We start from the raw sequence: 13,574 nt of genomic DNA, 5'->3' as shown, positions 1-13,574 counted from the left end.
CCTAGTTATTTTTTAACAATAATATTTAAGTAATTTTGAATTAGCTTTAAACAATGACAATTACAATTTGGAAAGCGTAGTCAAAGATATGCTTTTTCCATTTGGATTAACATATTGTTGGAAGAACTTTTTCAACCATGACAGCCAATAAAATCAAGTATCTAAATAAATTGAAAACATAGGCTTTTGAATTTCTACATCACAAAATGTTAAACCAGGTTTTTTAATTAAAGTATCTGATCATGCAATGATGCGAGGCTTAAATTGCATACTTATTCAGAACCAGGATAATTCAGCAGCTCAAAGCTCCTGGGCTCCCACAGTTCCCCAGTTGAAATGCCCATTCTCTTCTTTCTAGGCTCCAGCTCCTAGACTGTGTCTGGTTATCCACCTTAACACTTAGTATAGCAGCCTCCAAGCCTTTATCTCCATGTATCACCATCAGTAAAAAAATGTTTAAGCATGTAGCTCCTTTTATTTGTTCATAAATTATACACATGTTCTACACTACTGACAAATTATCTATCTTATGTAACATATACAAAAATAGAAATTTAAACAGATAAGACAATTCTTGTCCAAAATGCATAAATTATGAAGAAACATCAAGCAACTCGAAATGAAGAAAGAGTCTCTAATGTAACTGGTATTTACTCTTCAAAAATGTCATGGTCCAGCTACATGTAAAAGAATGAAATTAGAACACTTCCTAACACCATACACAAAAATAAACTCAAAATAGATTAAAGACCTAAATGTAAGGCCAGACCCTATAAAATTCTTAGAGGAAAACGTAGGCAGAACACTCTACGACGTAAATCACAGCAAGATCCTTTTTGACCCACCTCCTAGAGTAAGGGAAATAAAAACAAAAATAAACAAATGGGACCTAATGAAACTTAAAAGCTTTTTGCACAGCAAAGGAAACCATAAACAAGACAAAAAGACAACCCTCAGAATAGAAAAAAATATTTGCAAATGAAGCAACTGACAGAGGATTAATCTCTAAAATATACAAGCAGTTCATGCAGCTCAATATCACAAAAACAAACAACCCAATCCAAAAATGGGCAGAAGACCTAAATAGACGTTTCTCCAAAGAAGACACACAGATGGCCAACAAATGCGTGAAAAGATGCTCAACATCACAAATCATCAGAGAAATGCAAATCAAAACCACAATAAGGTATCGCCTCACACCGGTCAGAATGGCTATCATCAAAAAATCTACAAACAATAAATGCAGGAGAAGGTGTGGAGAAAAAGGAACCCTCCTGCACTGTTGGTGGGAATGTAAATTGATACAGCCACTATGGAGAACAGTATGGAGGTTCCTTAAAAAAGTAAAAATAGAATTACCATATGATGCAACAATCTCACTACTGGGCATATACCCTGAGAAAACCCTAATTCAAAAAGAGACGTGTACCACAGTGTTCATTGCAGCACTATTTACAATAGCCAGGACATGGAAGCAACCTAAATGTCCATCAACAGATGATTGGATAAAGAAGATGTGCCACGTATATGCAATGGAATATTACTCAGCCATAAAAAGGAACAAAATTGAGTTATTTGTAGTGAGTTTGATGGACCTAGAGTCTGTCATACAGAGTGAAGTAAGTCAGAAAGAGAAAAACAAATACCATATGCTAATGCATATGTATGGAATTTAAAAAAGCAGTACTGTTGAACCTAGTGGCAGGGCAGGAATAAAGACACAGATGTAGAGAACAGACTTGAGGGCACGGGGGTGGGGGGGAAGGGAAAGCTGGGATGAAGTAAGAGAGTAGCATTGACGTATATACACTACAAAATGTAAAATGGATGGCTAGTGGGAAGCTGCTGCATAGCACAGGGAGATCAGCTAGGTGCTTTGTGACCACTTAGAGGGGTGGGATAGGGAGGGTGGGAGGGAGACACAAGAGGGAGGGGATATGGGGATATATGTATATGTATAGCTGATTCACTTTGTTGTACAGCAGAAACTAACACAACATTGTAACGCATTTATACTCCAATAAAGATATGAAAACAATTATATTTTGGACAAACAATATGGGAAAAAGTACTTTTTATAATAACAAAATAGAAAATTAAAAATTTTTTTTTAAATGTCATAGTCATGAAAGACAAAGATTTAGAAACTGTTCCAAGTTGGAGTGACAACTAAATGCAATGCGTGATCCAGGGTTGGATCTTGAACTCATAAAGGAAATTTTGGAGAAAATAGGCAAACTTTGAGTGGGATCTGTGGATTATATGGTCATGTTAGATGAATGTCAATTTCATAGTTTTGATTTTTGCATTGTAAATACACTCTAAATATTAAGGGTTACAGGGCATTATGTATGCAACTTATTTTCAAGTAGTTCAGGAAAAAATAAAACCCACAGTCAATGTATGTGTATGTATTCGTGTGTGTGTGTGTATGTGTGTGTGTGTATGTGTGTGTGTAGAGAGACAGAGAGTAAAAGAACACAAATATGAACAATATCAACACTTTGAAAATCTGGCTGAAGGATATACAGAACTCTATAGATCTTTGCACTACTTTTGCAACTTTTCTGTAAATCTGAAATTGTTTCAAAGCAAGAAAGGTTAAAAATTTAATACAAACCAAACCAAACAAAAAATCCTTTGAAAAGATGACACAAAAAATAGAAACTAGTTTTAAAGTTTCCAGTTATTATTAGTACAATACAATGTATTGATTTTATTAAATTACTAATAACTTTAACTAGTTTTAAAATATTATAGTTATTATTAGCACAAAACAATGTATCGATTTTATTAAAATACTAATAACTTTTTCAGTATGAGACCGTTAATAGTTATAGATATTTGTCCTGTCCTCTTCTTTATGAAACTGTTCCAGAGGAAAACCTTCAGTGAACTTTTCATTCATAAAAAATTAAATGAAATTTCCAGATCATAAAACCAACCCCTCTCTTAAAACATTAGATTTAGTCATTTAAAAGTAACTTTTTATGGGTTAACATTTAATATTTGAGAATTAATGAATCATAAACAATTTAACAAATACATTTAACATCTATTTCCAACTGTTTGAAAGGTTTAAATTATTTTATTTAAGATAATGTTTATATTTTCCCAAGAAATAAAATAGAAATGATTTCCTATAAGACACTTAAAGTCATGTTCTAATCCTTTTCCACATTTCTGGTTCTCTCTTCCCTGTTAGTTTCAAAATAGGGTGACATCCTCAGAGTAGTCAGGATTTGGAATATCATGTAGGAGGAAGTGGCAATAGTTTTAACTGCAAAAAGTTGTTCTTCCTGAGACCTTCCCCTCTACCCCCTCCTTTTTCGGATCCCCAAAGAATGGTAAAATGATACAGTCGAGGGCTTCCCTGGTGGCGCAGTGGTTAAGAATCCGCCTGCCAATGCAGGGGACACCGGTTCAAGCCCTGGTCCGGGAAGATCCCACATGCCACAGAGCAGCTAAGCCCGTGCGCCACAACTACTGAGCCCGCGAGCCACAACTACTGAAGCCTGCTCACCTAGAGCTCGTGCTCTGCAACAAGGGAAGCCACCGCAATGAGAAGCCCGTGCACCGCAACGAAGAGTAGCCCCTGCTTGCCACAACTAGAGAAAGCCCGCACACAGCAACAAAGACCCAATGCAGCCAAAAATTAATAACTTAAAAAATAAATTTAAAAAAAAGATACATTCGAGTTATTAGCGTCATAGAATAATCCCTCGCTGTCTCCTTACTTCAGCTCTTCTGACCTTTCTTGACCGGCTGACTCATGAAAAGGAAAGCCTGCCATCCCAAAATTCAGAGGGTTGGGGACTGTGCACTGACTTCAGAATAGCATGTGAGGGATTAATGCACAATCGCTTTAATTACACAAACAGACCACAAAATGCATATCAACATAGATTATGTCTTATTTGAGTATTTGTATTTCATTAGTGTGTAATACAAGTTATAGTGAGGGTTTGTGTACTTCTGAAATAAGGTTCTTGAATAACATTGTGGCATGTCTCCCCAGAGCAACAGCCCTCAAACACTAAGAGCCGTTTAATGAAGGTACCTACCAACAGCCCAAGTGCCCCAAAAACTCTGTCACAAATCTACTGTGTACACAACATTACTGGGTACTCTGTTCTACACGTGGAATTTGACAAAGAAGAGAGCCATGTGCAAGAAATCACACTTCAGCAGTCTGCCCACGTACAGGTGTGTACACTCCTCCACAGATGTACAAGATCAAAGTTCCCAGACTCACAGACATAGAAAACAAACTTACTAAAAGGGGAAGGGTGGGGGGAGGGATAAATTAGGAGTTTGGGATTAGTGAACAGAAGCCCGTTGATGTGCAAAGGGAAAAACCAAGCAATTGTGCTGCTTCAACTGAGAAAAATCTTTATCCAGAAGGATCCAGAAATCCTCTGATGGCCACTCCCACATTTGTGGCAGATAAAGTAGATCAAGACAAATAGGTCTTGATCCGGGATGCTTGTGAACTGGATGCAGCCTTTCATACATGAGGATGGTACCCTTCTCCTGACCACGGATTCCGAGGCTGAAACAAGCAGCTCTGGGCACACTGGCAAATGGAGTAACCTCCTTTGTCAACCTAAGTGAATCTCTTAACAGTGGTGATGCTTCAGAAATACAGCAGGAGGACCAATCTGCAAGTGAGATTACTCGGGCATGTGATACCTTCGCTAAAGCACCTAATACGACAGACAGCTCCGCGCCTCCAAGCCTGGTAGGTGGGATAGACACCAGTGGAGGAGGGAACATCTATGTCATCAGTAGAGACCAGTCCACACTCATCGTTCAGGTCCAATCCCTCCTCCTTTTAAACACTCACATCACATGACCAGCCCAATTCTAGAGTACCTCAACCTGTACTACCTCTGCAAGTCTACGTTCTGCCTGCTTTTCCTCTCCATGCAATGGGCCAGGTCAATCCCAGCCCTTCAGGCACTTGGGCAGGACTGCAAAACCAGCCTGTTGCAAGCCTGCTGAAATGAGCTCTTCACCCTTGGACTGGCCCAGATCATGAGTCTTTCCATTACCTTGTGGCCATAGTCAATCAGCTGCAGAAGATATCCAGGAAGATAAACTTTCTGGCAAGCAGATAAAGCAAGTCATGGAACACATCTGGAAGCTTCAGGAGTTGTGTAAAAGTGTGGCAAAGCTGGGTATAGAAGACATCTATGAGTCTGCATACCTTAAAGCTATAGTTTTCTTTACCCCCCATCATCCAGGTTTGGCCAGCACAAGTCAGATTTTAAAATTCCAAGAAAGGCACAGATGGAGTTACAGGATTATTTTCAGAAAACCTACTCAGAAGACACCTACTGATTGGTCCAGATTCTCAACTGCCTGCTGGCCCTCAGGCTGATGAGCTCTAACATAACCAAAGAACTTGTTTTTACTGATCTCATTGGCAATGTTTCCATAGACAGCATAATCCCCTACCTCCTCAAGAAGAAGATGGCAGAGTATAATGGCCAGAACACTGATGCCAATCTATAGAGCACACCACACACCTGCTGAGAAGCACAAGGATCCTCCCAGGACCGCTCAGATACAAAGAAAATGAAGTCGTGGTATTTTGGTATGTGCAAATATTTCCAGTATGTTAGTCATTTCCTACCTGGTTTCTTCTTACCTGTTAATATCAGACACAAGCAACTAAAAGACTAATAGGCTCTTTTCCTGCCATAAGAAATGTTTTAATGCCTTTTGATGAAGCAGCAGATTTTGGAACAATCTTTTAACTCAATCTGTATTTAGAAATTGTCAAAACGCAAAAAACAAAAGCAATGTTTTATAATGTCAGAGACTAGTATTAAAGAAAACTAAGAGAAAACTCTTGAAAAACAAAGAAGCCTTATATTCCATGGTAAATTCTAATTCATTTAAAAAAACCTTAAGCTAGACATTTGCAAACAATTTGCCATTAACATTCCACTGAATGCTCAACTTAACTTGTCACCTAAGAAGTTTTATGAACAGTGTTTTTAAGAACACAGTAAAGTAAGTAGGTAGGATGACAGAATTCAAGCCAATATTCTCCTGACCTCTTCCAAAGAAGAATAAAGCCACAAAGGATTACTATGCCCTTTTGCCTTGTACTTATTATAGTAATTTGCATTAATATGGTTTGTGATGGTTTTCTCATTATATTCAAGAAAGCAGCTAATTGCCTATGAACAACAGTTGTCCTTTTAAAAGAAAAAGAGATTAAAGCTTAGCAAAAATAAAATTGTTTAGACAAGATCTGATTTTAAAATTTCAAAAAGTGGTTAGATAACCTGTGCTTTTATTTACTTATTATGTGTTAAGTAGACTATATTCCAAAGTGTAGATAGACACATTTTTAAAAGTATTGCCCCCCTAAAATTATTCCTACTCACCGAATTTTCACTTACCTATGCCCTTATGATTAAGCATTCGGTGTAAATCAAAATCAATACTACATGTTGAAATAAGGAATGTATGTAAAATTACACTAAAACTCTTACATGCCTACTGCTTATTTTTAAAGACAAGAATTAACTATACCCACATAAATGCTGTTAATTCACCTGGCAATAATTGCTATTATGTTGCCCTTCTTTTAGATGCAAAAAGAAAAGAAAATTAAAAGTTGACTACCATTAACTGGGCAAGAAATGAAAAAGTAGCAACTTCTATGGATTATTATTTTTAATTGAAATTTTATTGAGGTAATTTTAGATTCACATGTAGTCATAAGAAATTATACGGAGATACCTTGTACACTTTGGACAGTTTACCCCAATGATAACATTTTGCAAAACTGTAGTATAATATCACATCCAGAATATTGACATTGATACAATCCACCAAACTTAATAAGATTTCCTCATTTTTCTTGTACTACTCATCTGTTGAGTGTGTGTATGTATGAAGTTCTATATTATTACCTGTGTAGGTTTACATATCCACCACCACATTCAAGATAAATCATAAAAGCTAAAACTATAGAACTCTTAGAAGAAAACAAAGGTGTAAATCTTTGTGACCTTGGACTAAGCAATGGTTTCTTAGATATGACACCAAAAGCGCAGGCAATAGCAATAAAGAAATAAATAAGACTTTAACAAAATTAAAAACTTTTGTGCTTCAGTGTACACCATTAAGAAAGTGAAAAGACAACTTACTGAATGGGAGAACATTTTTACAAATCATATATCTGATAAGAGTTTTTTATTTAGTTATTTACCATTGCTTTGCAATGGTGTGTTAGTTTCTGCTGTATAACAAAGTGAGTCAGCTATACGTATACATATATCCCCATATCCCCTCCCTCTTGCATCTCCCTCCCACCCTCCCTATCCCACCCCTCTAGGTGGTCACAAAGCACGGAGTTGATCTCCCTGTGCTATGCGGCTGCTTCCCACTGGCTATCTATTTTACATTTGGTAGTGTATATATGTCCATGCCACTCTCTCACTTCATCCCAGCTTACCCTTCCCCCTCTCTGTGTCCTCAAGTCCATTTTCGACGTCTGTGTCTTTATTCCTGTTCTGCTCCTAGGTTCTTCAAACTTTTTTTTTTTTTTTTAGATTCCACATATATGTGTTAGCATATGGTATTTGTTTTTTTTTTTTTTTTCAGTATTTGTTTTTATCTTTCTGACTTAACTTCACTCTGTATGACAGACTCTAGGTCCATCCACCTCACTACAAATAACTCAATTTCATTTCTTTTTATGGCTGAGTAATATTCCATTGTATATATGTGCCACATCTTCTTTATCCATTCATCTGTCGATGGACACTTAGGTTGCTTCCATGTCCTGGCTATTGTAAATAGTGCTGCAATGAACATTGTGGTACATGACTCTTTTTGAAGTATGATTTTCTCAGGGTATATGTCCAGTAGTGGGTTTGCTGGGTCACATGGTAGTTCTATTTTTAGTTTTTTAAGGAACCTCCATACTGTTCTCCATAGTGGCTGTATCAATTTACATTCCCACCAACAGTGATAAGAATTTTTTGTCTAAAATATATAAAGACCTTAAAGAACTCTTATAACTAAATAATAGAGAAAAAAAACCCAATTTTTTTAAATGGGCAAATTATCTCAATAGACATTTTTCCAAGGAAGAGATACAAATGGCCCAAAAACCTGAAAAATTGCTCAGTATCATTAGCACATCAGAGAAATGCATATCAAAACTAGAGTGAGACACCACTTTACACCCATAGGATGGCTAGAATCAAAAAGAAGGATAGGGCTTCCCTGGTGGCGCAGTGGTTGGGAGTCTGCCTGCCGGTGCAGGGAACACGGGCTCGAGCCCTAGTCTGGGAAGATCCCACATGCCGTGGAGCAACTGGGCCCGTGAGCCACAATTACTGAGCCTGCGCATCTGGGCCTGTGCTCCGCAACAAGAGAGGCCGCGATAGTGAGAGGCATGGCGCACACACCACGATGAAGAGTGGCCCCCGCTTGCCGCAACTGGAGAGGGCCCTCGCACAGAGGCGAAGACCCAACACAGCCATAAATAAATAAATAAATTAATTAATTAAAAAAAAAAAAAGAAGGATAGTAAGTGTTGATGAAAATGTAGAGCCATTTGAACCCTCACATTCTGCTAATAGGAATGTAAAATCATGCAGCTGCTTTGAAAAGCACTCTGGCAGTTCTCAAAGGGTTATATGTGGAGTTACCATATGACTTAGCAATTCTACTCTTAGGGATATATCCAAGAGAAATGAAAACATATGCTCACACACAAAAAAATTTATACAAATATTTATAGCAGAATTATTCATAATGGCCAAAAATCAGAAAGAATCTAAATGTCTACCAACATATGGATGGATAAATAAAATGTGGCATATCCGTACAATGACATATTATTTGGCAGTAAAAAGAAATGTTATGTATACATATGCTACATCATAGATGAACCTTGAAATTACTGTGCTAAGTGGAAGAAGCTAGTCACAAAAAATCACATATTGCATGATTTCGCTTATATGAAATATACAAAATTAGCAAATCTATAGAGACAGAAAATCGATTAGTGTTTGCCTAGGGCTGTTGGGGGGAGTTGGAGAGAAGTAGGGAATGACTTCTAGTAGTTATGGGGGTTCTTTTTAGAGTGATGAAAATGCTCTAAAACTGATGGTGAGGATGGTTGCAAATATTTGTGAATATACTAAAAACCATTGATTTGTATTCACTTCAAATGGGTGAATTGTATGGTATATGAATTATAACTCAATAAAGTTATTATTTATTTTTTTAATGTTAGAAAAAAGGCAAATCATGAGGGCCCTTCATGTTGTGCTTTTATAACCATACCCACCTTTTCCCACCCCTTCCTATCCTCATTTCTATTCAGGGGCAATTATTAATCTGCCCTCTATTTCTAACAGTTTTTTATTTAGAAAATGTTACATAAATGAAATCATACACAGTGTAACCTTTTGGGATTGACCTTTTTTGTTCAACAGAATTTCTTGGAGATTCATCCAAATTGTTGCATGTATCAATAGTTTGTTTCTTTCTATTTGTTACCCTTGGTTTGGATGCACCATAACTTGTTTAACCATTCACCTGTTGAAAGACATCTGGGATGGTTCCTGTTTGGGGCTGTTAGAAATATAGCTTCTAGGAACATTCATGTACAAGTTTTTGCGTCAAAATAAGTTTTTATTTCTCCGTGGAGTGGGGCGGGGTGTTGGTGGGGGAATGCCCAATAGGGCAATAGCTGGATTATATGGTAATCTGGTATACAGTTTTTTAAGAAACTGCCTGTTTTCCAGAGTAGCTGTATCATTTTACATTCCCACCAGCTATGTATGAGTGACCCAGTTTTTCCACATCCTCATCAGAATTTGGTGTTAGTATTTATTGTGTTAGTCATTCTGATAGGTGTGTAGTGAGATCTCATTGTGGTTTTAATTTGCATTTCCTTGATGGCTAGTCCTGTTAAACGTTTTTTTTTTCTGTGCTTCTCTGCCATCTGTTTATCCTCTTCAGTGAAATGTCTGTGCCTACTTTTTGCTCATTTTCTAACTGTATGGTGTTTTACTGTTGAGTTTGTGATGTTCTTTATTTGTTTAAAATGCTAGTCCTTTTTGGATAGGTGTTGTATTAGTTTCCCAGCGCTGCTGGAACAAATTACCGCAAACTGTGTGTCTCAAAACAATGGAAATTTATTCTCTCACCATTCTAGAGACTAGAAGTTCAAAATAAAGGTATCAGCAGGGTTGCACTGCCTCTGGAAGAAAAGCCGTCCTTTGCCTCTTGCAGCTTCTAGTGGCTGTCAGCATTCCTGGGCTTGTGGCCACTGCCCTCTCTCTGCTCTGTCTTCACATCACCTTCTCCTCTGTCTGTTTGCCTGGTAACTGCATCACTCCAGTCTCTGCCTCCATCGCACTGACTTCTCTTCTCTGTGTACTTGTCCAATTTCCCTCTGCCTTTTCCTTACAAGGACACTTGTGATAGCATTTAAGGCCCACTTGGATAACCTCAAATAATCTTATCTCAAAATCCTTAGCTTAATTACATCTACAAAAACCCTTTTTCCAAATAAAAATAACATTTACAAGTCCCAGGGATCAGGACTTGATAGTTTTAAGCAGCCGTTATTCACCCTATTACGAGTGGTTTGCAAACATTTTTCTCCCAGGCAGTAGCTTGTCTTTTAATCTTTTTAACAGGATCTTTCACAGGGCAAAAGTTTTTTATTTCGATGAGGTACACTTTATCAATATTTCCTTTTATGGATCGTGCTTTTGGCATCCAGTGGATTACATTTTTTAAGACGGGCTATTTGAGAAGCAAATAAGTGAGACCCGTCTATTTCAGCACTGGCTGAAGAGTCATGTCTGCAACCCAAAACAGTCATTACAGGAGGAAATGTGGGCTGCAATAGAAGTTAAAGAAAATTTATTTGTGCCCTCTGTAATGTGTGAAGGCCTTGATAGCAAGTGGACAGAATAACACAGATAAAGCTATATTTTAAAAGGCAAAAAAAAAAAAAAAAAAGTTAACTTTGTCTTTTGCAACTTTGGGAAGTGAACTCAGCCATCCTGCCCTAGCATTATAGTAGCAAAGGATTAGAATCAAACTGAATCCTGAGGAACAAACTAACAGAGTAATTCTAGATTGATTATGAACCTGAGAAAAAATATAGCTATAAAAAACATTATTGTACGAATCAAAATTTGAATATAAATTGTAGATGAAGTAATAGCATTGTATCAATGTAAAATTTTCTGATTTTGATCATTGTGCTGAGGCTGTGTAAGAGAATGTCTTTTTTTCCTAGGAGAATGTCTTTTTTTCCTAGGAGGCTGTGTAAGAGAATGTCTTTTTTTCCTAGGAATGTCTTTTTTTCCTAGCATGATAAGGTTTTTTTTTAAATTTTATTAAAGTATAGTTGATTTACAATGTTGTTGCATTGCAACATTTACAATGTTGTTAATTTCTACTGTACAGCAAAGTGACAGTTATACATATATATATTCTTCTTCACATTCTTTTCCATTACGGTTGATCACAGGATACTGAATATAGTTCCCTGTGCTATACAGTAGGACCATGTTGTTTATCCATTCTGTATATAATAGTTTGCATCTGCTAATCCCAAACTCCCAATCCTTCCCTCCTCCACCACCCCCTTCCCCATGGCAACAAGTCTGTGTCTGTGAGTCTGTTTCTGTTTCATAGATATGTTCATTTGTGTTGTATTTTAGATTCCACATATAAGCGATATCATATGGTATTTGTCTTTCTCTTTCTGACTTACTTCACTTAGTATGTTAATCTCTAGGTCCATCCATGTTGCTGCAAATGGCATTATTTTGTCCTTTTTTATGGCTGAGTAGTATTCCATTGCATATATGTACCACATCTTCTTTATCCATTCATCTATCAATGGACATTTAGGTTGTTTCCATGTCCTGGCTATTGTGAATAGTGCTGCTATGAACACAGGGGTGCATGTATCTCTTTGAATTATAGTTTTGTCTGGGTATATGCCCAGGAGTGGGATCATAATAAGGTTTTTCATAATGGCGGAACCGTGTCTCCAACTTGCTTTCAAATGGAATACATCTGTTTCCAGGTGGAGACAGGAACATAGATCACTCTCCAAAAAGGGGTTTAGAACCTAAGTGTCAAGAGGGTGGGTAGCCAAAGACACCAGGTGCCCTAGAGTTTGTCGCTTACCACAGTGGTTCTCAGATTTGGCTGAATCCTCTGGAAGCTTTTAAGAACCCTTAGTGCCTTAGCATCTCTCCATCTCTCTAGTCACCAAATCAAGATATCTGGGGGTGGGCACTAGATGGTAATTTTTACTATCCCCAGGTGATTCCAGTGCGGTGTTTGAGAATCACGCTCTTAGTTTTTTTGTTTTATTTTTTAAAGATTTATTTATTGATTGATTGCTATGTTGGGTCTTCGTTTCTGTGCTAGGCCTTTCTCTAGTTGCGGCAAGCGGGGGCCACTCTTCATCGCGGTGCGCGGGCCTCTCACTATCACGGTCTCTCTTGTTGCGCAGCACAGGCTCCAGACGCGCAGGCTCAGCAGTTGTGGCTCACGGGCCTAATTGCTCCGCAGCATGTGGGATCTTCCCAGACCAGGACTCGAACCCGTGTCCCCTGCATTAGCAGGCAGATTCTCAACCACTGCGCCACCAGGGAAGCCCACTGTCTTAGTTTTGCTCCTCAAAATGTGCTCCATAGACTGGCAGCATCAGCAACACCTGGGAACTTGTTAGAAATACAGACTCTCAGGCCCAACCTCAAGTCTACTGAATCAGAAGCTGCATTTTAACAAGATCCCCTAGTGATTTATGTGCACACAAAAATCTGATGAATATATATCTGGAGAACTCATAAAGAAGAGAAAGGCCCAGAGTCATGAAGGTAGAATAAGGCCCATGCCTCCGTGTTTTTACCAAGTTCCCCAGTGAAAGAGTTTCAATACTTGACTGTCCCAGTCTGTCTCTTAGATAAGGCAAAACTTACCTTCCCTCAGTGCATTGTCCCAGTCTGACAGAGTTCACTAACCACTGTTAAAAGGAATAATCCACTATTGAATGTCCTGCCACTGAGGCAATTTAATAGGATAATCCACAAGTGTCTCAAGTCAACCATATTTTATTTTTATTATAACTCTATAGTAAGTCATGACCAAAGTCTGAGGCTATGAATAAACACTGCATTTCTATTTGAACAAAATAATATCTAAAACACAAAAATGCTGGAAAATAGTGTTAGCACTTTTTCCTGTTGTTTCACATTGCACATGAAGCTGAGACATTTCAAGTGTAGCTAGCCATGCTCATATAATAGCAGTGCCATAGGTAATCTAAGAAATAGTGTGGGGTTTTGCAAGTGTGTGGGCGTCTCTTGCCTATCCTAGAAACCATATTCTGGTTGCCATGCCTCCTTTGCCGTTTGCCTCTTTCTCATTGTCAGCCCCTCCCTCATTGACACATGGTGCCATCTTAGGTAAAACTGACCTTTTCTTGCGGGGGGGGGGGGATTAAGTTAGGAGATTGGCATTAACATACACACTACTATATATAAAATAGATAAACA

General features: G+C 37.9%; 1 pseudogene; it reads left to right on the top strand.

Moving 5' to 3' along the window:
• Nucleotides 1-4,050: 4,050 nt before the first annotated feature.
• Nucleotides 4,051-5,517, top strand: LOC132364330 (nuclear receptor subfamily 2 group C member 2-like; annotated as a pseudogene).
• The last annotated feature ends 8,057 nt before the right edge of the window (nt 5,518-13,574 follow it).

Source organism: Balaenoptera ricei, chromosome 4 (assembly GCF_028023285.1).
Source record: "Balaenoptera ricei isolate mBalRic1 chromosome 4, mBalRic1.hap2, whole genome shotgun sequence".
NCBI lineage: Eukaryota > Metazoa > Chordata > Mammalia > Artiodactyla > Balaenopteridae > Balaenoptera > Balaenoptera ricei.
The sequence above is the reverse complement of the archived record's forward strand: the minus strand, read 5'-3'. Positions and strand labels throughout refer to the sequence as shown.